We start from the raw sequence: 24,902 nt of genomic DNA on the forward strand, positions 1-24,902 counted from the left end.
AAAATCCGCGGTACTAGATGGGAGTTACACAAACTCCAAAAACTGGCTTGCCTGAAGGATATGCCTAACGGCATCCCTAGCTCCTCCATCTGCACATATAGATGCTGGTTAAGAGGGAAATCTTCCGGTTGACCGGAAGTGTCAGTGAGACGGGGAGCTGCCTAAATCAAAGGAAGATTGATATTCTTTCTAGGCGGTACCCCGAATTATTGATACCAAGGGATAACATGATAACGAGATTTCACATCGATAAGAAGTTTGGACACGTTGGAGTGGAGTAACAAGCAAGCACGCGAACTGTGACAGCAGCAACTGATTACTTGGATATGACAGATCCCTCATAGCAGACATGCCGGGAGGTGCCAGGATCATTGGTCCAAAGAAAATGTACTTGGAGCCGATGGGTAAGCACACTAGCATATTCCAGCCGGAAGTATACGCCATAGGCAAAGCACTTAGGTCCAACCAGGTGAACTCTAAACTGGTATGGGAATGCCTTGAGAGACTGTATACGCTCGACTCGTTCAATAAGGTCTGGGTACTCTGCGTTCCAGGCCATGTAGGGTTAGAAGGCAATCAAGCAGCAGCCGAACTAGCCAAGAAAGGAGCAGGGATGCCTTTACACGAACCAGAACCTTTCTGAAAAATCGGAAATGGTTCATGGCTATGACATTAAAAAATGAAGAGGAATGACTAAGAGAACTACACTAGGCGACCCTAGGAGGAATGAAGCAGTTGAAGGTGCTTATTGGGGGATACGAACCCAAGCGCACAAAGTACTGTTTAAACCTCACTTACGAATCCGCGATGGGGTGTATGGGTCACAGATTCGACTGGTGGAGCGGTGATATGGGCGTGCAGTCGTCAACCCATACAATATAGCATGCGTCAGGCTGCTAGTTGCTTTATGGGGGCAAAAAAAAAGCGGTATATTCGTATACAGCTGCTACGCTCCACCGAGCCTCACACTTCCTGAGTTTGAAGAACTGTTAGACGATCTTGTTCACGACGCAAGGGGACAAGGTCCAACGGTGATAGCCGGTGACTTTAATGCGTGGGCTATCGAGTGGGGCAGCAAAGAGACTAACGCAAGGGGGCGGTGCTTGTTAGAAGCATTCGCCCAGCTGGATGTGGTTCTGGCCAACGAAGGCGATATAAACACTTATCGGAAAGGGGGAACTGGTTCAATTGTAGATCTAACATTTGTCAGCCCTGCGTTAGTACGTGTCCTGGCAAGCTAGCGAGGACTTTACGTACAGCGACCACCAGGCAATCACCTTTGAACTAAGGACGGAGCCACAAGGCAGGAGACCCGCACCACGGAAGCCGAAATCCAGAAGAACACCAGGATGGTCTGCAAAAGCAATGGATGAGCAAACATTCATGGAGGTGTGGCTAGATCTGCCTAGCAAAGCGGACCCTTCCACGGATAGAGCTCTCCATGTTACACAAAGCATCTCTAAGGCATGTGACGCATCGATGCCTAGGAGATGCTCATTCCCCATTAGAAGATCCTATTGTTGGTGGAATAGTGAACTTTCCAGCCTTCGATCGATTTGCCACAGAGCCAAACGAACGGCTCAGAGGGCAATAGGTAGAATCGATCAAGGGCAAAAGGAGCATGTCTATAGGGAAGCTCGCAAGAACCTCAAGCTCGCCAGCGGGGTAAGAGGGGATGTTTTAAGGAGCTCTGTTTGGAAGCGGACATAAATCCGTGGGGTAGATGCCGATCGTCTCCGCAGATCACGTGCCCCATACTCTTGTTGAAAATAATCCAGGGGTTATTTCCCCAGCAAGAGTGGGGTACTGAAGCCCCGGGTCTTGACGGCATACCGAATAAGGCCCTCAAACTTGCCATCAAATGTAGACCAGATATGTTCGCGGAGCTGTTCGAAACGTGCATGTCCGAGGGTATCTTTCCTGCACCATGGAAGCGGCTGCTGCCTAAGGCTGACAAACCGCCAGGGGAACCGTCCTCCTATAGACCCATATGTCTTCTAGACACTATGGGGAAAATGTTGGAGCGGGTCATAGAGACTACTCCCAGTCGTTGAGAGCCAAGGGGGCCTTTCAGATAGGCAGTATGAGTTCCGTAAAGCCAGATCAACCATTGATGCCATCAAAATGGTGGCTGGCTTGGCGGAAAATGCAATTCACGGAAGGGGATGTACCAGCAAATATTGCGTGGTGGTGACCCTGGATGTGAGGAATGCATTCAACTCGGCCAATTGGAACCTTATACGAAAGTCTCTGGCGACGATTGGTGTTCCCACCTACCTCGCCGATATTATAGACATCTATTTGCGTGAGCGAATATTCTGGTATAATACCGATGATGGACCCAAGGAGTACGTTGTCTCCGCGGGTGCCCCACAGGGCTCTGCATTGGGCCCACTACTGTGGAATATCATCTATAATGATGTACTTAAGCCTCCGGTTCCGAAGGAGGCCACAGTGGTGGGTTATGCCGATGATATAGAACTGGTTGTGGTCGCAAAGCATCTCGAAGATGTCGCGTTGTACTCAAGCGAAGCAATCAGTGTTGTTAAGGCTTGGGTAGAGAGTGCTGGACTGGCACTTGCTGGGGAAAAGACGGAAGCGGTCCTCATCACTAAGCGCCGCAAAAGAAATTACGCCTGCATTAGAATTGGGAATCGTATCATCACTTCCAAGCCTGCCATCAAATACTTGGGGGTGATGATAGACGGAGGACTTAATTTTAAGCAGCGCATAGAGCATACTTGCAAAAAAGCATCCACCACGAGTATGGCTCTCGCAAGGATGATGCCGAACGTAAGAGGACCGCGGGATACTTGCAGGGTGCTCATAGCCAGGGTGGTGAGTTCTATCATGCTGTATGCAGTCCCAGTTTGGAGAAATGCGCTCCAGGTTTTAAGCAATGCATAGAAAGTGAATACGGTTTACAGAAGAACAGCCTTAAGGGTGTGTTCTGCCTTCAGGACCGTCCCAGACGATGCAGCGTTCGTCATCTCGGGAATGATGCCGATTGACATCCTGGCAACCGAAATGATGAACATTTATAAGACCATGTCCATCTCTCCCTTATCTCAGGTGAAAAAAAACCGAAAGGGAGAGATCCATAAGCAGATGGTAACAGCAGTGGGACTAGTCAGAAAAGGGTCGTTGGACCTACAGGTTGATCCCTTCCATCGGGGAGTAGCTGGAGAGAAAGCATGGGGAGAACAATTATTATCTCACCCAGTTTCTCACCGGCCATGGAGGATACTGTCAATACCTGTACAGGTTTAAATTGGACACCTCATGTAATTGTCCAAACTACGACGGGGTCACAGAGGACCCAGCGCAGGTTTTCTTCCAATGTCCTGGGTTCGTGGAAGAAAGGAGGAATCTACGGGCAACTCTAGGTGAAGCGCTATCACCGGAAAATGGTAGCCTGTCAGGAAGACTGGGACGCGATCAATTCCATGATCGCTGTAATCCAGGACGAAGGGCTTCGAAAAGTACTAATCAAGGGCTTTCATTTGATACCTCACATGACTATATTTGGTGGAAAAAATGTACACTCTCCTTTTGTCTATAGGCGACAATGACTCCGGATTTGGAAAGGGAGGCAAGTATTGTTGGACTGAAGAGAAACTCCAACAAATTCAAGGTTCACAGTCTGACGGGTCAACGCACTCTCCCTATCTACATTAATGAGCAGAGCATTGAAAACGTTGATCAATTGGGATTTCTAAGAAGCGTGGTTTCTGCCGACGGTGGTACCTAATTAGATATTATCCGACGCATTAACAGGGCTAGATTCGCTTTCGCTGCACTGTCTAAAATCTGGAAATGCAAGTTGGGACTGTTCAGTGCTAGTGTCCTTTCAGTGTTGCACATGACACATGGAAAGTATTACTCAAAAGCTCCAAACTTTCCTCAACACTCCACTGTCATCGGATTGCGCAGGCCGGACACTATCTCAAACGAAGAATTTGATCGGCGCACAGGCCTGCTACCCGTACTCACTGTGATCGAAAGATGGAAGTGGTAGTGGATAGGTCATACTTTAAGGAGGGGCAACAATTGCATTACGGGCTATGTCATACGGTGGAATCCACTCCCCCAAGATGGCCGACGAGTGGGTCGCCCCAAGAGCACTTAGCGCGGAACGATAGAGGAGAAGTGCGAGCATCTCGAATAGTCGTGGGAGGAGCTGAAGCGGGACCCTCCAAAGGGGGGTGTACATTTCTTTTCACCAAATATAATCATGTGGGGTATCAAATGAAAGGTCTCGGTTAGTACTTTCCGAGGCCGGTCTTAGTTTTGACATTTGTTGGAAAGCTAGGGAGTGCAGGGGGTGGAAAGTGGTTATTTCTTTAACGGACCCAGAACGGACTCAGAAACTTCCCAACCGAAAAATCTGAAAAAAAAATCAAGAGGCTGCCGCTATATTAAAAGGACAAAATTGAAAAACCATCCAATGAATAAATGGTCAAGTTAATGAATTCTTAAAATAATAAAATGGAAAATTGTATTCCCTAATTCCAATAATTGCGGTTTAAATTTTTCTTCTATGCACTAAAAACTTACCAGAAACTAGTGAAAAAGGCAAGCTGGGTAAGAAAGGACCGCCTGTAAAAAAAAAGGTATTATCTGTATTCATATTTTTTCATGTTTATAATATGATATTTATAATATTATTACATTATTATATTAATTACATGCTGCTGCCAATCAATTCGATTGCTCAACTCCAATATTCTGCTGTTTTATATTAAAATAAAGGAGCCCCAGTCTAGATACGGCGTCGAAACTGAGACACAGAATGGCAGAGTACCATCCCAGATGCAACTCGAGAAGCGTCCATCATCAAAGAACGAACATCAGAGAATGCTCGGAAGACACTTGGGGACGATAGGTTGGTGGGCGTAACTTGTACACCGCCAATTTTCGAGGTCAACCTTTCCCACTTCAGAATATAAGAAGGAAGGAAGCATTGAGGTCTGCAGTTGAACTAAAGCTCTTCAATTTGAAACTTCTTCAAAACTACTTCAAAAATAACAACTCCATCACCAATCGATCACAGCTAAATTCGTGGAAACCTCAAGCGGATTTTCCAGCAACCTTGAGTACATAATCAATGCCGAGTACAGGAAATATGGAACTAACGCCACAGTTGGAAAACTCGTAGAGATCTATGTCAGCAAAGCATTAATGACGTTTAGATAACAAGCTCCAATGGACGTACGGTGCAGAAATGACGGTGAAGAAATGTAATTGACCGCAAAACTTGATGGAACAGGGAGTAAGGTCACTCCAGTACAGAAAGTGACTAAGGCACAAAATCCAGCCATGACCTAGTCCCCCTTTACTATGTTAGGAGGTGACCTAGTTTGTCTGCCTAAATTTATCAAGCATAAACACAACGTTCGGCAGTCAAAAAGTAATATAGCTCCCAGGACGAAACGTGAATTGGAACCCATGATGGACCAGAAAGCCTGGGAAACGCCTGCTGAACCAACACCACCAATTCTACTTCCTCCACGTGGTGATCGCTGGGAGTTTTTCCTTAATGAAAAACTGCAGACGGAGAAGGATGAAGGCGAGACTCCCGTGCCTAAAAACGGGACAAATTGTACCAACTAGTCCTACAGATTGGGGGTTCGGTAGGACTGACTCAGTCCGCCTTCTCTGTATGACGATTTTTTCGACAGATTATCAGAGGTCCTAATCGTTTTGTTTCCCTCACTTCCTTCCATCCTCTGTGGGTGATTTTAATCTTCCCACGCTCCGCTGGCCCATTACTCCTGAGCTTCCTTCCCTCCCTCCCTCCCTAATAACTCCACCTACCCGCCCCTTCCTCTATCCACTTCCATTTACACCTGTGGCGACCTCCAGTTTAACCTTTCTAGAAACCACTTATATCGCACTCTTGACGTTGTGCTCTCTAACCATTCGGTGCGTTGGCTTTCCCAATCCCTTCATGCTCCGTCTTACGTTGCCCCTGACGCCCATCATCCTGCTCTCGAGTTCGATGCTCAGATATCCCGACTCCACTCACCTGTCGCTCGCAGGCCTACCTATTTCAACTTTCGTAAGGCGAACTTCGAAGGTCTGAACTCAGCCCTGGCGGCAATCAACTGGGTCCCCTCCTCTCTCCATTTACGTGTGACCAAGCACTCAACACTTTCTATACCATTTTATCTGATCTTCTCCCTTGTTACGTTCTCTTCTCTCCTAAGTGCTTACGCTCTTACCCCGTCTGGTTCACCACTGAAGTTCACAAAAAGCTAGGTCAAAAACAGACTGCGAGGAAGAAGTTCCTGTCTCCTAGAAACTAGGGTGACTTCAAATCTTCAGGCTCCTCGGTTGAAATCCTTAATACGCAGGTCCAGAAACGAACATTCGGCCGAGGTCACATTTACTCTCGGTCTGACACATGAAATTCATCGGGAAAATTTATATACCGCTCGCTTCTTAACGTCATCAGTGACCCTTCTATTTGCGTAATTGGGGTTCTGAAAGGATATTGCACCTACCGTGGATCGCTCTTGATCTGGCTTCACCCCAGTCAGAGGATTGAAAGATTGATAATAATAATCGTTGGCGCAACAATCTATATTGGATCAAGGCCTTCAAGTGTGTTAAACCACTTCATTCTGGACAGTAACGGTCCACTACAGTAAAGTGAAGTGACTTTCGCCATATCGTCGTAACCGACTGCATACCGCGGAAATTTTCTGTTTTAGTGTGTCCAGAATTTCATCTACAGGTGTCTTATTAGAAATGCCATAGTTCCTGTAAATCCCCTGCACTTTATTCGTCACCCGTATGCTAGCATTGCCAGTGCTGATTTGCGTCGCCAATGATCTAGATGGATGTCTTCCCCACTAACCAATAATAACCAATCTGACAGTCGCAACTGCACTAGAATACCACAACTGATTGTAGTTGCAGCGGCGAGATATTATCCAACAGTCGAAGCGCAATCTCATCGTTGATTCGATATAGAATTCTCGGAGTTACTGGTAACGCATAGATCCTTGGAATGCCAAGTCTACTCAAATGATACCTTTCCGAGAAATCTATACACGCTTTTTGGAATTCGTCCCGCACCTCAACGGGGACTTCAGCCGGACGGTGGAAAAGAGTGATTCGGCGAGTACTGAAACTGTTTCCCGCAGTGCAGCGTGGTGTTGTTAATGTCGCCGCCTCTGCCCACATCGAATCTTTGACACCAGTTTCCCCGATGACCTCAAGCTGAACACGCACACTGATGAAGGCCGTGACATCATCATCAACGGCGCAACAACCAGTATCCGGTCTAGGCCTGCCTTAATAGGGAACTCTAGACATCCCGGTTTTGCGCCGAAGTCTTGGTGGACTTCTGGACTGGACTGGAATTTTTGGCCCCCTACATGAGGATGGACTATTTCGTAGCCTACATAACGACGAAATCTATGAGTGATACCATGACCGATAAAATCCGGCTCAATAGGTTACGGTGGGCGGGTCACTTAATCCGTATGGATGAGGATGATCCAGCCCGGAAAGTCTATAAGGGTAGTATCTATGGTAGAAAACGAAGACGAGGCAGACCCTGCCTAAGATGGAGCCCCTGACTAAATCATTTCTTATCAGGCTACTACCGCATTTCGGGTATCAGTTTCCAAGTTAACCGATACGAATTCCCCGGAAAATGTTTAAAATGTTTAGCCTTGTCGAGGTCAATGTATCCATATTTCTTAAATGAGTATATCTTTAAGTTTCAAGGTTGACTGATATCATGCCTCCCATTAATTAGAAGGTAATTATTATCGCGGAACCAAACTAAGTGAATTAGCGACCAAATTTAAGATACAAGATTTGCAAACATTTCTGCCCAACCGGATAATTTTGAAAAAAAAAATACTATCCAACTGCAACCTCATTTAAGATATATCTGACGCAAGAGAAAACGCACAATTGTAGCTAAAGAACCGCAAAAAAATCTGCACTTAAATGTGTTGAAACGTCACAATCTGTTTAACACATAAAATGTATCTTTTTCGTCTTGAATTTTCTTGTACTTCTTCTTCTTGTTTCGTCTGTTAATTTTCCGCAATATGATTCAGTGCAATTTTTTTGTGGGATAGGTTTTTTTTTCTTGGTTCGTCTGTCTTGATTGTCTGGTCGATTGTTTCTTTGCCGTGCGTTTTTTTTTTCACCATGACGGTTTCACCTGGTAGAGGTTTTTATGGTGGCTTCTTGGTGAACCCACTTCTAGATACCGACATTTGCGTTTACTTTACGTAATTTCAAATTATATAGTTGAATGCTTCTTTTGGTTTTTTTGTTTTGCACGAATACTCGTTAGAGAATGAGAATTAGCTCATCCGGAAAAGCAATCTAATTTATGATTAGCAAAAGATTTTGACGACGAAATACGGATACTTTTTTGAAATAGAAACTGCTTCAACTCTCTCCTCCCACCAATTTTCCCCACTATCGTACAAACCCCCGGGATAAGGATATTCCAAAGAATATTTGTGCTTCTACATGGTCAATTCCGTAGGATACATAATGACTACCAACTAAACACCTCCCCATCGTCAGAGAGGAGAGGAGGAAGGGAACTGTCAGTTCAAGGAACCCCCTGTCATCCGCCTGCTCCACCGGTCGAGTTCTATCTTCTTAGCAACGAGAAGGGCCCGAACGTAATGGGCAACATGGCTCCACCTGTCAGCAGCCCTCAGCATCTCTTTGACAATGTTGTCTCGAGAGAGATCCTCTGTGTTTAAATAGAGCTGCTGACGAACCCCATCCCACTTTCCACAAGAAAAAAAAGTGTGGTGGGCGTCGTCCACAACTCCATTGCAAAACAGAGAGAGATCGCGCCTTTCCAATCTTATGCAAATAAGACTGAAAACTTCCATACCCACTTAAAAATTGGGTAAGGAAATAGTCAGTCTCACCATGCTTCCAATTCAACCACGCACCTAAGTTGCCGATGAGCTGCGCAGTCCATCTGCCTCTAGTTTCATTTTGCCACGAGAGCTGCCACTCGTCTAGAATGCGTTGCTGTTCTTCGTGAGCAACCACCTCCCTTGGCTCATCTCCCTTGCGTTTGTATATGGCTTGACGCTCCTTAGCAAGAAGGGCAACGGGGATCGCTCCCGCGATCACCATCACCGGCCGGTTCAGAGATAATGCGATACGCAAACGCCACCCGCAAAGATCCCCGTCTCTGTACTTGCGCGAGGCGTTTACGATATACCTCCTTGTTAAGAGCGCCAGCCCTTACCTCTGCGCCGTAGAACAGGACAGACTGCGTTGAACTCATCAGGAGACGTCGTCTGCTAGACGTAGGACCCGTAATGTTTGCCATTAGCCTATTTAACGCTGCAGCTGCTGCTGGAGCGCAGCCTTGTCCGCTGTTGCTTTGATTTGCTCAAAAAAGCTCATCTTTGAGTCAAGAAGGTACTTTACCGCTGATTTTGACTCGATTATCGACTCGCTGAACGATATGGGGTCGGAATTCTCTTTTTTGTCAGGATGACTACTTCGGTTTTTTCCATTGCAAGGTTGAAACCATGAGCAGTCATCCATTCGCTTACCCGTCGCATCAATATGCCGAGTCTGCTTTGCGCTTGTTCGACAGTGCGTCCAGCAACAAGCAGTGCGACATCATCTGCATAGCCGACCAGGCGCGACTCTTCTGGCATTTCGAGTTTAAGTAGACTGTCATAGGTAGCGATAGTCACGTTGGGTGGGGGGAGCATGACCAACCCCGGAAAGTCTATAAAAGCTCCATGATAGAAAAAAAAGACGTGGCAGATCGTACCTGCAAAGGGTCGATGGCGTAGGTCGAAACGGTGGAGTTCGGTGCAAAACCTGGACGCCGGTAAGGCCTTACTAAGGCAGCTGCCATCCAAAAAACGCGATAAGAACCCTATATAGGTTTTTGCGAAAAAAAACAATCGGAAAATGAAAGTCACACCTCAAGCGGCTCAGGTATCTATTCGCTCTTCGTCCAGATCCCTGGAACGCCTCATACGATGCTTCGCTGCATATATATATGCCCAACCACACCTGATCGAGTTTTCCCGGGGGCCCAGAATTGACAAAATTAGATCGTATTGATGTCGGGACTAGTTTAACACATCTAATCCAAGGGAGCTGCGTTACATTGTCCTTTTTCGGCATCATATGCTACAATGGCAAGCATATCATACAAGGGCCTGCGCAGGGGAGTTGTTCATTTTGCTGATACAGGGATAGGTTTATTGTCCTTGTCCTGTTTTGCGTACTAAGGGCTACATGAGCAGCATTATTTTTTTATTTGTCCAGGGAATTTACTTGCTTATCGAGTGTTCCTCCAAGGATCTGCCCCATACATACTATAAAAAGGGAGATATCACGCAGTGCAGCGATTATAGATGTATCACGTTGCTGAGTACCATCTATAAGATATTCTCTGCTATCTTGCTAGGCCGGATAGCCCGATACGTCCAGAACATCATCGGTCCATACCTAAGAGGCTCTAGGCTGACTTAATCTTTTTTCAAAACTCTGCGTTCTTCCACCAAAACCTTAATATGGACTTACATATTACATATTTGATCAGTGTTGAAGACACGCTAATGCGGGGAAATCGCAAACCTTTCTGTTCCCACATTCGTAGCTCCCGTTGTCCTGCCCAGCTATCCCCTCCGTCCATTAAATTCTCTGGCTCCACCTCAGCTTCTTTTTTTTCTTCAGCCTTTGTCCCGTTGACAAGCGGTGTCGACTAACTCCCAACAACTATCTTCTGATTTACTCTGCAGCTACTTTTCGTCAATCTATGTTCCCTCTCCTTCCTCGTCTTCCTTCCCGCCAGTGGATGTAGCCTAACCCCAGCCCCCCATTCTCCTTCTTACCCCTCTCTTTGTCGAGTATCCCATTGGCAAACTTGATGCCAATGTCGGTCCTGGGTACGATGGTCTTCCAAACCTCTTTTTGCTTAAAACTGGTCGTTCCATCTCATTTCCCCTATACCTTATTTTCAACAAAAGCCTCGAAGAGAATCATTTTCCCGGTTTGTAGAAAGAGGCGTCTGTTTTAATGGCTGCACATTCCGCTCCTTCTCCTCCTGCTCTGGCGTTCTGCAGCAGAGTCCTTTGTTATTTTTATTTTTTATCAACGACCTTCCACGCCCCTTACTTGTCCGCTATATCGTCGCCTATGGACTGCGTTTTCCTTCAATCTAACCTAGATACTCTGGTTAGTTGATGCTCTACTAATGGTTTGGCGCGTCAGAAAGGGTCACTCTATGTGCTACTGCGTTAAATCTTCACCCACTCAAGACCTCGAAGTTACTTTCGTCAAGTTTCGATACCCAGTGCCTCGAAGTTACCAATCGAGCAGCAAAATTGTCAGTTTTTATACTTCGCCCCTCCTTTGATTTTGAGTCCATCCGACGTTCGTTAGCTCTCTTCAATTCCCTCGTGAGGAATACCCTGGAGTACTGCTCCATGATCTGGTCACCTTCCGGTAACTGTGATCGCCTTGCCCTTGGAAATATGCAACGAAGATTCACCCGTTCCCTCTTCTTTAAAAAAAAGCGTTGCACGTGTGTACTACCCCTCCCGTATCCACTTTTTGAACCTCCTATTCCTACAACAGCGTAGATCCTATCTGGATTTATGCACATTTTTTAATCTGTCCTCGGGTCTGATGGACTGCTCTGCCGCTAATGACAACACCTGCCGTCCTGCGTCTTATAACCCACGTAACGCAGACATTTTCAACGTGCGCTTTGCAGAGCTCGAAGTCTACCTCAATTCCACAATTCCTTCTGAGGACAATAAGTAATTAGAGTTTACTCTATTTGTTGTCCGTTAAATATATGAATAAACAAATAGCTAGGGTAAAACTGTACACGACCATGGGAGAATTGGGCATCCCTTCGAACTGATTAGGCTGACCCTGACCAGTATACCAGGCCAAATAAAACGCAGCAGGATCATTCTCGGGATCACTCACCATCAACAACAAACCTAGCCCTGGAAAAGGTGATCCGCAATGCTGATAGCCGCGTTCAAAAGAAGGAACCTCCGAAGAATTGTTCGTCTCCTACATGAAGATAAACGATATCGTACCCTAGTTTAGTTTAGTGGGGGAAGCCACAGCTCAAAGCACTCAGAGCTTTACCCATTGTAGTATCCCCGAAGATCGCCTGTTTATCGGCCTCTCACCCGTAAACTTGCGGATGTGAAACCCGGATCTAATATGTTTGAACACATAAATAGGCTGACAGACCACAACAGACCCAAAGACTTCGTTCTTACCAAGATTAATGAAAACATCGGCAGTGACGCTAGGAAAGCTCAAATACTCGCGGAGTCTTTCCTAAATCAACCAAACTGTCCTTCACCTAGCAACAACCAGGCCGTCAGTTCGACTGTAGACACGACAATCAAAGACCAAATGACCCAAAACCCTTTTTGAGCTTATCACAGCTCGCAGCCATCACTAAAAGCCTTAACGACAAAAAACCAACCGTCCTAGATGACATAGCAAACAATGTCATCAAAAACCTCCCTAGGGCATCAATGAAGTTCCTTTTTGCAGTCTTCAACAACTGCATCAATAATGGTTACTTTCCTACTACTTGGAAAGTAGCAAGGATAATCGCCATTAAAAAAAAAAGACGGCTCCCACGAACCACAAAACTTCAGGCCCGTCTCTCTCCTCTGCAACTTGGGCAAGCTCCTCGGAAAAGCATGGACAGTGGGATTAGTGCTAATACTCTCACCAATTTTTGTGACAATCGGTCTAGCCGTTTCCGAACAAATCGGGTGTGACAGACAGACAGACAGACAGACAGAGGGTAACTGAGGAGGAACTTAAGCAAATTTGCCGAAAAATTGGTGATAACAAAGCACCCGGTCGGGATGCTGTCCCCAATAGAGCCCTTAAACTCGCTGTTAAGACCAGACCCTACTGGCGTGTTTGAAACACGCAGAAGGAGGAGGAGTTTTCCCTAACCGGTGGAAGAGGCAAAAACTAGCTTTGCTCCCGAAGCCGAATAAGCAAGCAGGATACCCATCATCATACCGGCCGATTTGCCTTATCGATACGGCAGAAAAGACGCTCGAAAGGGTCATTTACAACGGACTGCTCCCTATCATCGAATATAAGGATCGACCATCGGAGCGACAATTTGGATTTCCTCAAGCCCACTCAACGATCGACGCCGTAGACGTGGTTTTGAAGCTGGCTCGAGACACGATGTCGTCTAAAAAATGCTGTGCCGAGATGACGTTGGACATAAAAAATGCCTTCACTTCCGCAAGCTGGAAGTGGATAAAAAGCTCACTAGCTAAAACGGGTGTCCCTAGTTATTTGATTGAGCTCCTCAACAGTAACCTTTCGGAGAGGACACTTTGGTACGACACGGATGAGGGATCCAAGCAGTACACCGTCACCGCAGGAGTACCACAGGGCTCAGTGTTGGGTCCTCTCCTGTGGAACGTCATGTACAATGGGGTCCTTGTCCTTCCCGTGCCAAAGGAGGCCACGATAATCGGTTTCGCAGATGATCTAGCTGTGGTTGTCGTCGCGAAACAACCTGAAGACGTTGAAATGTACGCTAAGGAAACCATTAGCGCCATAAAAGCGTGGCTGGAGATGGTTCAGCTTGACCTTGCGGAACAAAAGACGGAGGCGGTCTTGATTACCAATCGTAGGAAGAGGAATACGGTTAGTATTCGTGTTGGTGTTCACGTCATTACTTCGAAGCTGGTTATCAAATACCTAGGGGTGATGATTGACGCTAAAATCAATTTTAAGGGACACCTGGACTATGCCTGGGAGAAAGCGGCAAATACCAGCGTATGATGCCTAACATTCGAGGCCCAAAATACAGTCGCAGATTACTTGTGGCCGGAGTGGTTCGCTCCACACTATTATACGCGGCACCAGTTTGGGAGGAAGCACTAGCTTGTGAGAGTAATCGTAGGAGGGTAAAAATGACTTACCGTTTAGTGGCGCTAAGGGTGTGCAGCGCCTTCAGAACAATATCAGCCGAAGCAAGGTATGTTATTGCGGGAATGATCCCGACAGAGATTCTGGCTAGTGAGACACGCTGCCTGTACGAGACAAAGAAAATGAATCCTCCTGAAAAGGATGCGGAATACCGAAAGCCGGCAAGGCGAGAGTCGCTGGAGAAGTGGCAGAAACAGTGGGACGACTCGCAGAGGGGTCACTGGACCCACACCTTGGTTCCCCGTATTCAGGCGAGATTAACTAACATCTGACGCAATTCCTGTCGGGACATGGTGGTTACAGGAAGTACCTGCACCAATTCAGGCTGGATGATTCTCACTTGTGTCCTGAATGTGGTTGCACACCTGAGAGGACCTGGAGCATGTTATGTTCCACTGTCCACGATTTTTCCCAGAAAGGAGGAGTCTGGACAACTCCCTGAAAACCAACCTAAGCCCGCAGTACATCGTCGGGGAAATGTTGAAGTCAGAGGGAAACTGGTGTCCGGTGAACTCCGCAATCAAAAAAATACAATAGGAACTTGGAAGAGCTGAGCGCGCAAGAAGGACGCGAAGAACGGAAGGTTGGAAGGTTGGTCGCTTGAAGCGCAGTCCACCCCGCGAAGGAATGCTTTGCGGCGGTCCCGCGGGAGAGGAAAAAGGACAAAGTGGGGCTGGTTTTAGTGGGTGAGAATCCCACACGCTGCTGCAACCTGGCGCGGCAGTGTCTTTGTAAGATTTCCACCTCCATCCATAAAAAAAAGACAGACACCGTCTCGATTCTAATAAGGTTTTGTTTCACACAATTTTAGGAAGTCTAGTCTCCAATTCAGATGACACATCCCGAAGTTTGGAATATAGATCCTAAAATGAGGGAAATGGATGCTGCAATAACTGCAGTCAACAGAGGACCTGGAGATGAAGCATCAACAAATGATCTTCACAATTACCTGAAGAACGTTATCATGGATACGGCCACAAAGATACTTGGCCCCAGCCGCAAAAGGAGTCGGAACGGCTGGTTTGACGATGAATGTCAGCTAGCAACGGAACGGAAGAATGCCGCATACCGAGTAATGTCGCATTCTCAAGGAACGCGGGCACGCGCAGAGGCTTATCACGAACTCCGTCGTTCACAGACGGAAAAAGGAAGCCTGGGAGAACCAACAAATCTGTGAACTAGAAAAGTACAGGGAGCAACCGCACCAGCCGCGGAGGTTTTGTCAACAAGTCAGCAAGATGAAGCCTTATACACCTCGATGCTCATTCTACCGAGACAAAGATGGATTTCGGACAGGATGGGCATATAGGAGCGATGGGTTGAGTACTTTGAGGAGCTACTGAACAACCAGAATATCGGCGACTTGGAGGTCCCGCCAACTGAAGAGGACGGACAAATACTGCCACCACCAAGTTTGGTTTTGCGGACGACCTGGTGGTAGTTGCAATTGCAAAGCATCCCGAGGACGTGGAGCTTTATGCAAATGAAGCCATTCATACCATCAAGTCATGGTTACGAATGGCCAAGCTGGACCTGGCGGACGAAAAGACGGAGGCGGTCTTCATTACCAACCGTAGGAAGAACAATACGGTTACCATCCAGGTTGGTAATCGTGAGGTCGTCTCAAAATTGGTTGTCAAATACTAGGGGGTGATGATCGATGCCAAGCTGAGTTTCAAGGGACACTTGGATTATGCGCGAGAGAAGGCAGCAAATGCCAGCTCATCCCTTGCATGGATGATGTCTAACGTGGGAGGGCCGAAGTATAGTCGCAGGCTACTCATCGCGGGAGTGGTGAGGTCGATCCTGCTATACGCGGCCCCTGTCTGGGCGGGAGCGTTGAACCACGCTGTCAACCGGAGGAAGATAAGTTCAGCATACCGGCCAATTGTGCTAAGGGTGTGCAGCGCATTTAGGACGGCGTCGACGGAGGCAGTGTGTGTTATCGCAGGAATGACCCCTATAGATCTTCTAGCGAGCGAGGCACACTGGCTCTACGAAAAACGGAAGGCAAATCCAGCTGAGGTGAATGCGGATTTCCGAAAAACCATCAGGAGAGAGTTGTGTGGCAAATGGCAACAACGATGGGATAACTCCGACAAGGGCAGGTGGACCCATACATTGATCCCGTGTATTGAGAAATGGGTCAACCGAAAGCACGGAGAGTTGAATTACCACCTGACACAGTTCCTTACGGGACACGGTGGCTATAGGAAGTACTTGCATCGCTTCGAGTTGGACACTTGAGGACCCGGAGCACGTTATGTTCCATTGTCCCAGATTGCAGCAGAAAAGGAGGTTGAACAGCATCTTAGGGGCGGACATCGAGCCCTGCAACCTGGTGGAAGAGATGCTGAAGTCGGAGGAAAACTGGATGGCGGTAAATGAGGCAGTAGCCGTGGTGCAGACAAAACTCCTGGAGTTGGATCGATCTCGGAAGGCGGCGCGACGGAGACGTGACATGGACGAGCTGGTATAGCGAACCAGAGCCTCCCCCGCGAAGCAATACTTCACGGTGGTCCCGCGGGGAGGGGCGGAAGAGTGGGGGTGGTTTTAGTGGGTGCGAATCCCACACACTGCTGCAACCTGGCGCAGCAGCGTCTTTCTAAGATTTCCACCTCCATCCATAAAAAAAAAGATATCACACAGTGCAGCGATTATAGAGGTACCACGTTGCTGAGTACAATCTATAAGATATTCTCCTCTATCTTGCTAGGCCGGATAGCCCCATACGCCCAGAACATAATTGGCCCATACCAAAGAAGCTTCACTCCAGGCAAATCAGTAGCAGATTTTCTCTGCGGCAAGCGATGGAAAAACTGTTGGAATATGGACAACAGTTGCATCACCTATTGATCGACTTTAAAGCCGCCAGGGTAAAACTGTACACAGCCATGAGAGAATTCGGTATCCCGACGAAATTGATAAGACTGACTAGGCTGACCAATGTGCGAAACCAGATAAAAGCAGCATGATCACTCTCAAGACCTTTCGACATCAACAACGGTCTACGACAAGGGGATGCCCTATCATGCGTCCTCTTTAACCTGGCCCTTGAGAAAGTGATCCATAATGCTGAGGTAAATGCAAGAGATACGATCCTCTTCAAGTCCACCCAACTACTGGCCTATGCTGACGATATCGCCATCATTGGAAGAACCACCTGAGACGTACAAACTGCCTTCATCCAGATCGAGTAGGCGGCGCGAGATCTAGGGCTGCATATCAATGAAGGCAAGACAAAATATATGGTGGCAACCATCAGCACCGAAAACCAACCAATCAACAACATCGAACCGCACTGGTCAAACATGAAGAAGAATAAGGATAGGAGAATACAACTTTGAGACCGTTGACAATTTCTCATCATCAGCTGATCGCACTATTCACTTCTTCACCGCGTATGCACCACACACAGGTCGACCTGAGACCCCATGAAACAGGCACAATCACTGTCAGCGGCAATGATCTGCCCAGAACTGAGCGATTTAAATACCTCGGGTCAACGCTATCAGCCAATGGAGACCTGCGTTATGAAATTGCTTCACGCATTAATGCAACCTGGATGAAGTGGCGTTCCACAACTGGTGTCCTTTGTGATCGACGTATCAACGAACGTCTCAAATCTAAAATTTACCGCAATGTCGTCCGTCCAGTCGCTCTCTATGGTTCTGAGTGTTGGCCGACCATAAAAGACAATGAACGGCGTCTTGCGGTAATGGGGACGAAGATGCTAAGTTGGACTAGTGGCGTCACATGTTTGGATCACATCCGAAATGAGGATATCCGCGATCGTTATGGGGTTGCACCGATCGTGGAAAAGTTGCGAGAGAGGCGTCTTCGATGGTATGGTCACGCAATTCGTGCAAACGAGAATTGACTTGCCAAGATTGGTCTGAACATCGAAGTCGATGATAAACGACCAAAAGGCAGACCTAAGCAACGGTGGCTTGATACGTTGGATGGGGATTTGAAAGCCTCGAGATTGCATCCAGATCAGGCATTCGATAGAGCCAAATGGCGAAGCCGATCACGACGAGCCGACCCCGCTTGTGAACGGGAGAAAGGCTGAAGAAAAAGAAGAAAAAGAAGAGGGTCGAAAATCACAAGCGACGGTTATTGTCAGCCAGCAGAGCCTATTTCAGCTTACAGAGACTGTTCCGCTCGAAACGTCTCACCATAGGGTCTAAGCTCTTACTGTACAAGACTATGATCTTGCCAGTCCTCATGTATTCCTCGGAAACTTGGGTTCTCAGCAAGAAAAATTGCGAACTCTTGGCCACATTCGAGAGAAGAATCCTCCGAAGAATTTTTGACCCCCCTAAATGAGAATGGACGATTCCGTAACCTACATAACGACGAGATCTATGAGTGATACCATGACCGTCCGGTTGTGGAAAAAATCCGGTTCAATAGGTTACGGTGGGCGGGTAATTTAATCCGTATGGATGAGGATGATCCCACCCGGGAAGTCTGTAAGGGCAATATCAAGAAGACGAGGCAGACCCTGCCTAAGATGGAGCGATGGCGTAGGTCAGGACGCCAGATAGCTTTTAGGGATATCGAATTGGTGGACCTCGGCGCAAAACCCGAGGTCTGGAAATGTCTGGAGTTCCTTATTAAGGCAGGCCTAGACCGGATACCGGTTGTTGCGCCGTTGATGATGAAAATGTAACCAACTTTGTAAGATAACTTCAGAAATAGATGTATGTCTTCCGCTTTGATTTCCGGGTAATTTACTCCTTTCAAATGTATCCGCAATCGCTCTCATAACATCTAATAATTCGGTCTCGTAATTTTATTTTTCAAGATGCTCCAAGACATGATATTATTGAATCACATTTGCAATAATGTATCTTTTCATATTGCAATGGAAAAGATACTTTTTTGCTGGTGTAGATTATGAATATATAAAGAAGCAAATATTCAAACATGGCTTACTTAATTGAGGAACCAAAAATTCTGCTTCGAATTTTCTTTTTTGAAGTTTAAGAGGGTTCGGTAGTCAAGGTCTTTTTTCATCCTTAGCCTTTCTCCTGCTCACTAACGCTGTGTACCAAACTTTGAGGTCCTCAGGATGATTTTTAAGGTTTTGTGTAAACACAACGCATTTTTCTCGGAGACGGTTATAGCGATTGGCACCAAATTTGGTAGAAAGTTGGGAACTATGAACGCTCACGCATACAGTGAATTACATCCTTTTACGTCGAATTTAAGGGGGGGGGGATCCCCATACATGCAAAAGGGGGGTGTAAAATTTTTTTTCATCAAATATAGTCATGTGGGGTATCAAATTAAAGGTCTCTGTTAGTACTTTTCGAAGGTGGTCTTAGTTTTGACATTTCTTGGAAACGTGGGGAGTGCGGGGGGTTGAAAGTGATCACTTCTTTAAGGGGGCCATTCTCAGAAACTACCAAACTGAAAAATCTGAAAAAAATCAGGAGGCTGCCCCTATATGGTGCCTGGGGTCCGAAATACCTTCCATGCCGATATCTGTTTAAATAAAGTTGATAATAGTATATTACTACAATTTTTTGTAATTGGTTGGAAACCCCTCTTAAGTTCATCCTAGTACCATGAAATTTTGCAGTGATATAGGCTATACTATAGAGCATAATCTTGCTAAGTCTGGTGGAAATCTCACTATTACTAACAAAGTTATATTACCTCAAATTTGTTGCTTCTTTGAAAATTGAAGACTATGAATGTCAATATCAGCCGAAAGTGGACATATGCATATATTACGTGCTACGTACTAAGAAATACACAAAACCTTTGGTACCTGAAGTGTCCAGCTTCCGGTTTCCGGACTTATTCTATTCTAATTAAGTGTGAATGCAATACAAACATTTTTACCGAAGTAGAACCACAATGAAGGCAATCGAGCTATGTTACAAAACTATATCTGATTCGATGCCCCTCAAAGGGGCTCACCGAAAAAGGACCCAGATTTATTAGGTTTCTTCCCTTACCTGTTTCAACATCCACTGCAAATCCAATTTGGACACTTGAATCAAACTATCGCCCTTAACTTCACACAAAAGATCCTCGCACTAACAAACTCAGCGCTACAAAAAAGATACAAGATGCTAACCGATCTCTTCTTTTTTGTGTCAGATAGCCCGGAACTAGCAAAACACGGAGGATTTCAAGCACTGGTTCACTGGAAACAATGGTGCCGATTGCTCCGAAAGACCCACAATGTACACTGAACACTTCACAACTGATTGAAACCCTACTTGATCGTATCTGCGATCTTTTTGTTGCGGTTTATCTCGATTAGATTCTGGACTATTGGCCACACAACCCTGCTACTCTATGATCGTACTCAACTTGAAAAACTGAGTGCATTAACAATAATAACGAATAGTACAGGAATGGAAAGCAGCCACAGTTCAAAGAACACAGATCACACGCAAGAGTATGTACTATGACTATTGTTTTTGCTGAGTGACTGACTGACACGATTTTCACTATTTGTCGATGGTCCGATTATTGTATCTTCTCTTTTCGTTTTAGATTGTTTATGTTTCCACCCGAGCAGATTAGAAGCAGCTCCGCACACTATACATAAGACTAAATCTAAGATTGGACTAAGACGCAAGCAGTCTGGTGACTGGCAAAGAGGCTAAAGTTGAGACTTCAGACAAGCAGTAGCAGAAGTAGAGGCAACCCAAGCGGGGGACCACCGAGCAGTTGCCACTTAATTGCTAAGAAAACAGACGTTAGAAGGAATAACAGTATCAGCACAAGTAGTAGCAGATACTGACCGACTACATAGCATATAAGATGCAGTTCTTTCTTACTTTCTAGCTGCGTCTCGCTGGGCTATCTATAGATTTAACCCTTATCTCAAAAGTCATGAGCTTGAATCATTCATGCTTGTTGATAGAAAAGTGCTTCTGTACTTGAAATAATTTATCAGTAGAATGGGATTACCAATCTCGTTGGAAGCTAGGTCAATTTCTGGCATTATAGTCCAAAAGTCGGTCAATTGGTCCAGCCGTTCTCTTCGTTCCGCCTCGTCAGGCGATCACGGCAATAAATGAAAATTCAATCGACTCGACTCTGTTGTTAATTTGCTTTGCATGGCCTGACAACTCTTAATTTGGAGTCGTGATATTGATAGATGAAAAGATTTTACTCAATACTCAGCGTTCAAAGGTATTTATCACAAATATTGCTATCAAGGTTTCTACCCTGTTGACCAAGTCGATCTGCATTATATCTTTTAAGTCTTGTGGATTTTTAATATTTAGAGAGGATTGACGCTATCAAATTAAATGACATCAGCAATATGGTGGGCTAATCTGAAGTTTTGACGCGGCAGAAAGAGCCAATGTTCAAACATTGACCGATAGCCTTGACTCTACAGATTATTCAATGGCTCTACACGCTCAAGAAATTTATAATTTACGACTTGCACGTATCTAGTTTATTGGAGCCTACTTTGGTCAATCAATGCACCGCAGGACAGACTGACGCGGAACATAGCTCCTTGAGGCCAACCTATCTCTCTCTGAGGATCAGCTGTCTCTCCTCTGGGACGGTGCGTAGCTTTTCAGGGGCCAAGCCTCTCGCTTACCAAGACCGTTAGTGAGTGGTGATAGTCACACCCTGTACGAGATGACCCTACTATTAACAAAACGCTACGGATCTAGACTGGGGAGTCGAAAAACACCTCCCCCAATCCTGGGTGTTATGCGAACCGTGCCCATTGGATAGTTTGCAGTCGGGGGTAAGTGACTGTATTCAAACGAAGCCTGACTGATACCTGGTCGCCTCAGTGAGTAAGTTAGACCTTACCGTGCTACAGGGGGCTATGACACGGCGGACCTCTTAGCCCCCATACTCGTGGGAATCAAATGTGTACAAAAAAAATAAAATAAAACGAAAACCAAACAAGCGGGGCCCCGTACTGCACAAAAACTGGTTAATCAGGCGAAGGCACATTGCCAAATTACTGAGAGCCAGGTGATTACACCCAAGAAGGGAGAAGTTGGGACGTCAAGTAGTGGATCCAAGGTTGACATTGGTATACTGAGTGGACAACACCACTGCTCAAAGAGCAGAGACCAGCAAAAGCACGTCTGAGATAAATATAACAGACGTCAGGAAGGAGACAGGTCACAGTGGCGCCGGTGTTAAATGGTACCTGCGCTATCTGAAGGAAGGCCTGAAACCAGAAGAGGCCCTTAAAATGCTCAGGACAGACCTAAGCCATCTCTACCGGAGCCGAGAAAGCGAAGAGCAGCAAAGATCAGCCCGCATGAAGGGAATGCTCCCAAAAAAATCCAAACCTGAACCCAAGGGGGGAGAAAACCCGGCCAGGTCAGGAGTGAAGGCAGGATCCAGGAAGCCCGCCATTAGCTATGCTAGTGAGGTCAAAGGCATTCGACTGTCCATACTGCCAAAAAAGTTTCCCGAGCAAATACTCACTCGTGAGGAGCAGGAAATCATTGAGGACCTTGTCGTCAAGCAGATGATCAAGGATTGGACTTCGAAACTGGTGTTCACCGGGATACGCTTTGACCAAGCCTTATACTGGTGGACTGCGCGACGGAAGACACCGCAGAATGGGTTTGAACCATAGTTCCAAGATTACCAGGCTGGGAAGGGGTGGAACTGTCAACATGTGCTGGGGATGATATACCAGGAGCCCACATGGTGACAGTTTTTCTGCCAAAATCCGCGGCAATAGAAACGGAAGACCTTATGAGCCTCCTAATCGCTCAGAATGAAGATCTCCATACCCGACTATGGAGAGTCTTCTGAAGCAAGGCGGAGGGCAAGGCTAAACTCCTCACGATCAAGGTAGATGACCGATCCCCGGAGGCAATTAAACGTCGGAGTTGCTATATCAACTACCGATTTGGCAACATACCCGTTATTGTTTAGGATCTGCGGGATCCTAAGTCCCCATCCACATGATGGTGGACCGGACTAAATGAGGAGCAACTTACTCCCACGTTTTTTAGTCCATGGATCCCTAGTTTGGAGCGTAGCACCCCAAGCATTAAAAATTGAAAAAATCAAAAATGACTGACGGTTTAGTCCAGGGCAGAGGCAACTCATCAGACGCACAACAACAACAACCTAGCTTTAGCCTTAGTCTAGCTTAGACTACAACGACTGGCGTTTTAAGTCCAATATAACTCGCAACCTTGTCCTGTTTTTGCGATGATAAAAGGGAGCGTCTTTCCACCTGTTGGCACTTTCGGTCACGCTGCTCCCAGGGCAGAGGTGAGGCAGCGTCTGATGAGTTGCCTCTGCCCTGGACGAAACCGTCAATCATTTTTGATTTTTTCAACATACCCGTGCATGTGTACAGAGAAAAGCCGAGGAAAGATACCACGGAGGAGGCACCGGGTGGAAAACATACCGAGGTCCCTGAAAAAGTCTCGAAAGCCATAGAGGCGAAAAGGACTGGATCAACCAGGGAAATAGACCTGCTGCCCAGTGAAGAGCAGAAGCTGGACGACAGACCTAGGACTCTTAGGGCTCAGGGTGGACAGCGATGCGCAGGAAAGCGCCATGTCCGAGGAGGAGGGTGACACTCCGACAGTGGAGAACACCTCCAAACAATAACGGAGCCAATGGCCAGCACTAAGATAGCCCAGATAAACCTCCACCATGCGAGAGCTGCATCTGCAGTGATTGCAAGGGCAAGTTCTAAGGAGATCATTGGAATAGTGCTCGCTCAGGAGCCCTAGGTGTGCCGAGACAGATTCGCGGTCTGCAAGGAGGAAGCATGCAGGTAATTTGGGACTTCTCTTGTGAAAAAAACCAAGAGCTTGCATAATTCTTAAACGTAATTTAAAATACGAATGTCTTTCAGAGTTCTTAACCGGGGACCTTGTGGCTATCCAAGTCTCATTGGAAGCCGGGAGGAGCACTCGAGAGGCAGTTGTGGCATCGGGATACTTCCCAGGAGACGAAATCCCGGCTCCACCGGAACAAGTCGCAAAACTGACGAAGTATTGCGAGAAGAGGGCGTTACCACTTCTTCTCGGCTGCGATGCCAACGCCCACCAACCCACCAGTCTGGGGAAGCAGCGACACCAATCGTAGAGGTGAGTACCTCTTCTTGAATTTATTCTTAGCAATAAGTTAGAAATATACAACGTAGGGAACACTCCAACATTTGTGACCAGCACCAGACAGGAGGTACTAAATATAACTCTATGAAGTACCCTAATGGACGGAATGGTCAGGGATTGGAAGGTGTCGGATGAACCCTCTATGTCTGATCACAGGATAATCAAATTCGACATTGAGGGTAATTCCGAAATAGAAAGAATAATAAGGAATCCCAGGAGAACGGATTGGGAATCCTACGCAACGCACTTGAGCAACAACATTGCCCACCTTCAAGGGGGCGGTGACATCAGGAGCGAACTGGAATTAGAAACGGTGGTGGAAAATTTCAACACAATCGTCATTGACGCATATGAGGCCAGCTGTCCGGCTAAGACAGTCAAGTCATCAAGGGATGTACCATGGTCGAACAAGAACCTGGCCAGAATGAGAACAGAGGCACGAAAACTCTTTAACCAAGCAAAACAAACCGGGGACTGGCAAAGGTATAAAAGTGCACTGACTGCGTATACCAACGCGATCAGGGAAGCGAAACGGAACAGCTTCAGAGAATTTTGTGAAGGGATCGAACAGATCACAGAAGCAACGCTGTTACATCAGCCCTATATTGGGACAGGGTATCGGCTAGCTGCTCATCAGCTTTATCTCTGTGCAGGGAGCGCACGTTCCATGAGAAGATGCGCAAATCGTTAATTTTCCATTGTCGTTGCCGGGTTCGTCGTTGTAAAGTCCATCCTGTCCAAGGCCCTTGTTGTGGCTTCGTAACAAGTTGTTTTCCGTGTAGGATTTGTCAGCCCTACCCAACCCCCAACCTGGAGGACCAGTTGGTA

The 24,902-nt window shown here is 46.6% G+C and overlaps 1 protein-coding gene across 3 annotated transcripts in view; it reads right to left on the reverse strand.

Annotated features, from left to right (window-relative positions):
* LOC119660722 (ATP-binding cassette sub-family D member) overlaps positions 1-24,902 on the reverse strand; it is an 85,700-nt gene that overhangs the window by 56,718 nt on the left and 4,080 nt on the right. The window contains exons 2-3 of one of the 3 annotated variants that reach the window (XM_038069374.1): positions 19,947-20,538; positions 4,558-4,599 (exon numbers count right to left, since the gene is read on the reverse strand). The gene's annotated coding sequence lies outside the window, so the exon portion shown is untranslated. Of the gene's footprint in view, positions 1-4,557; positions 4,600-19,946; positions 20,747-24,902 lie in introns of those variants that run through there. The other 2 variants (XM_038069373.1, XM_038069375.1) reach the window with 2 other exon arrangements.

This window comes from Hermetia illucens, chromosome 7 (genome assembly GCF_905115235.1).
Source record: "Hermetia illucens chromosome 7, iHerIll2.2.curated.20191125, whole genome shotgun sequence".
Taxonomy (NCBI): domain Eukaryota; kingdom Metazoa; phylum Arthropoda; class Insecta; order Diptera; family Stratiomyidae; genus Hermetia; species Hermetia illucens.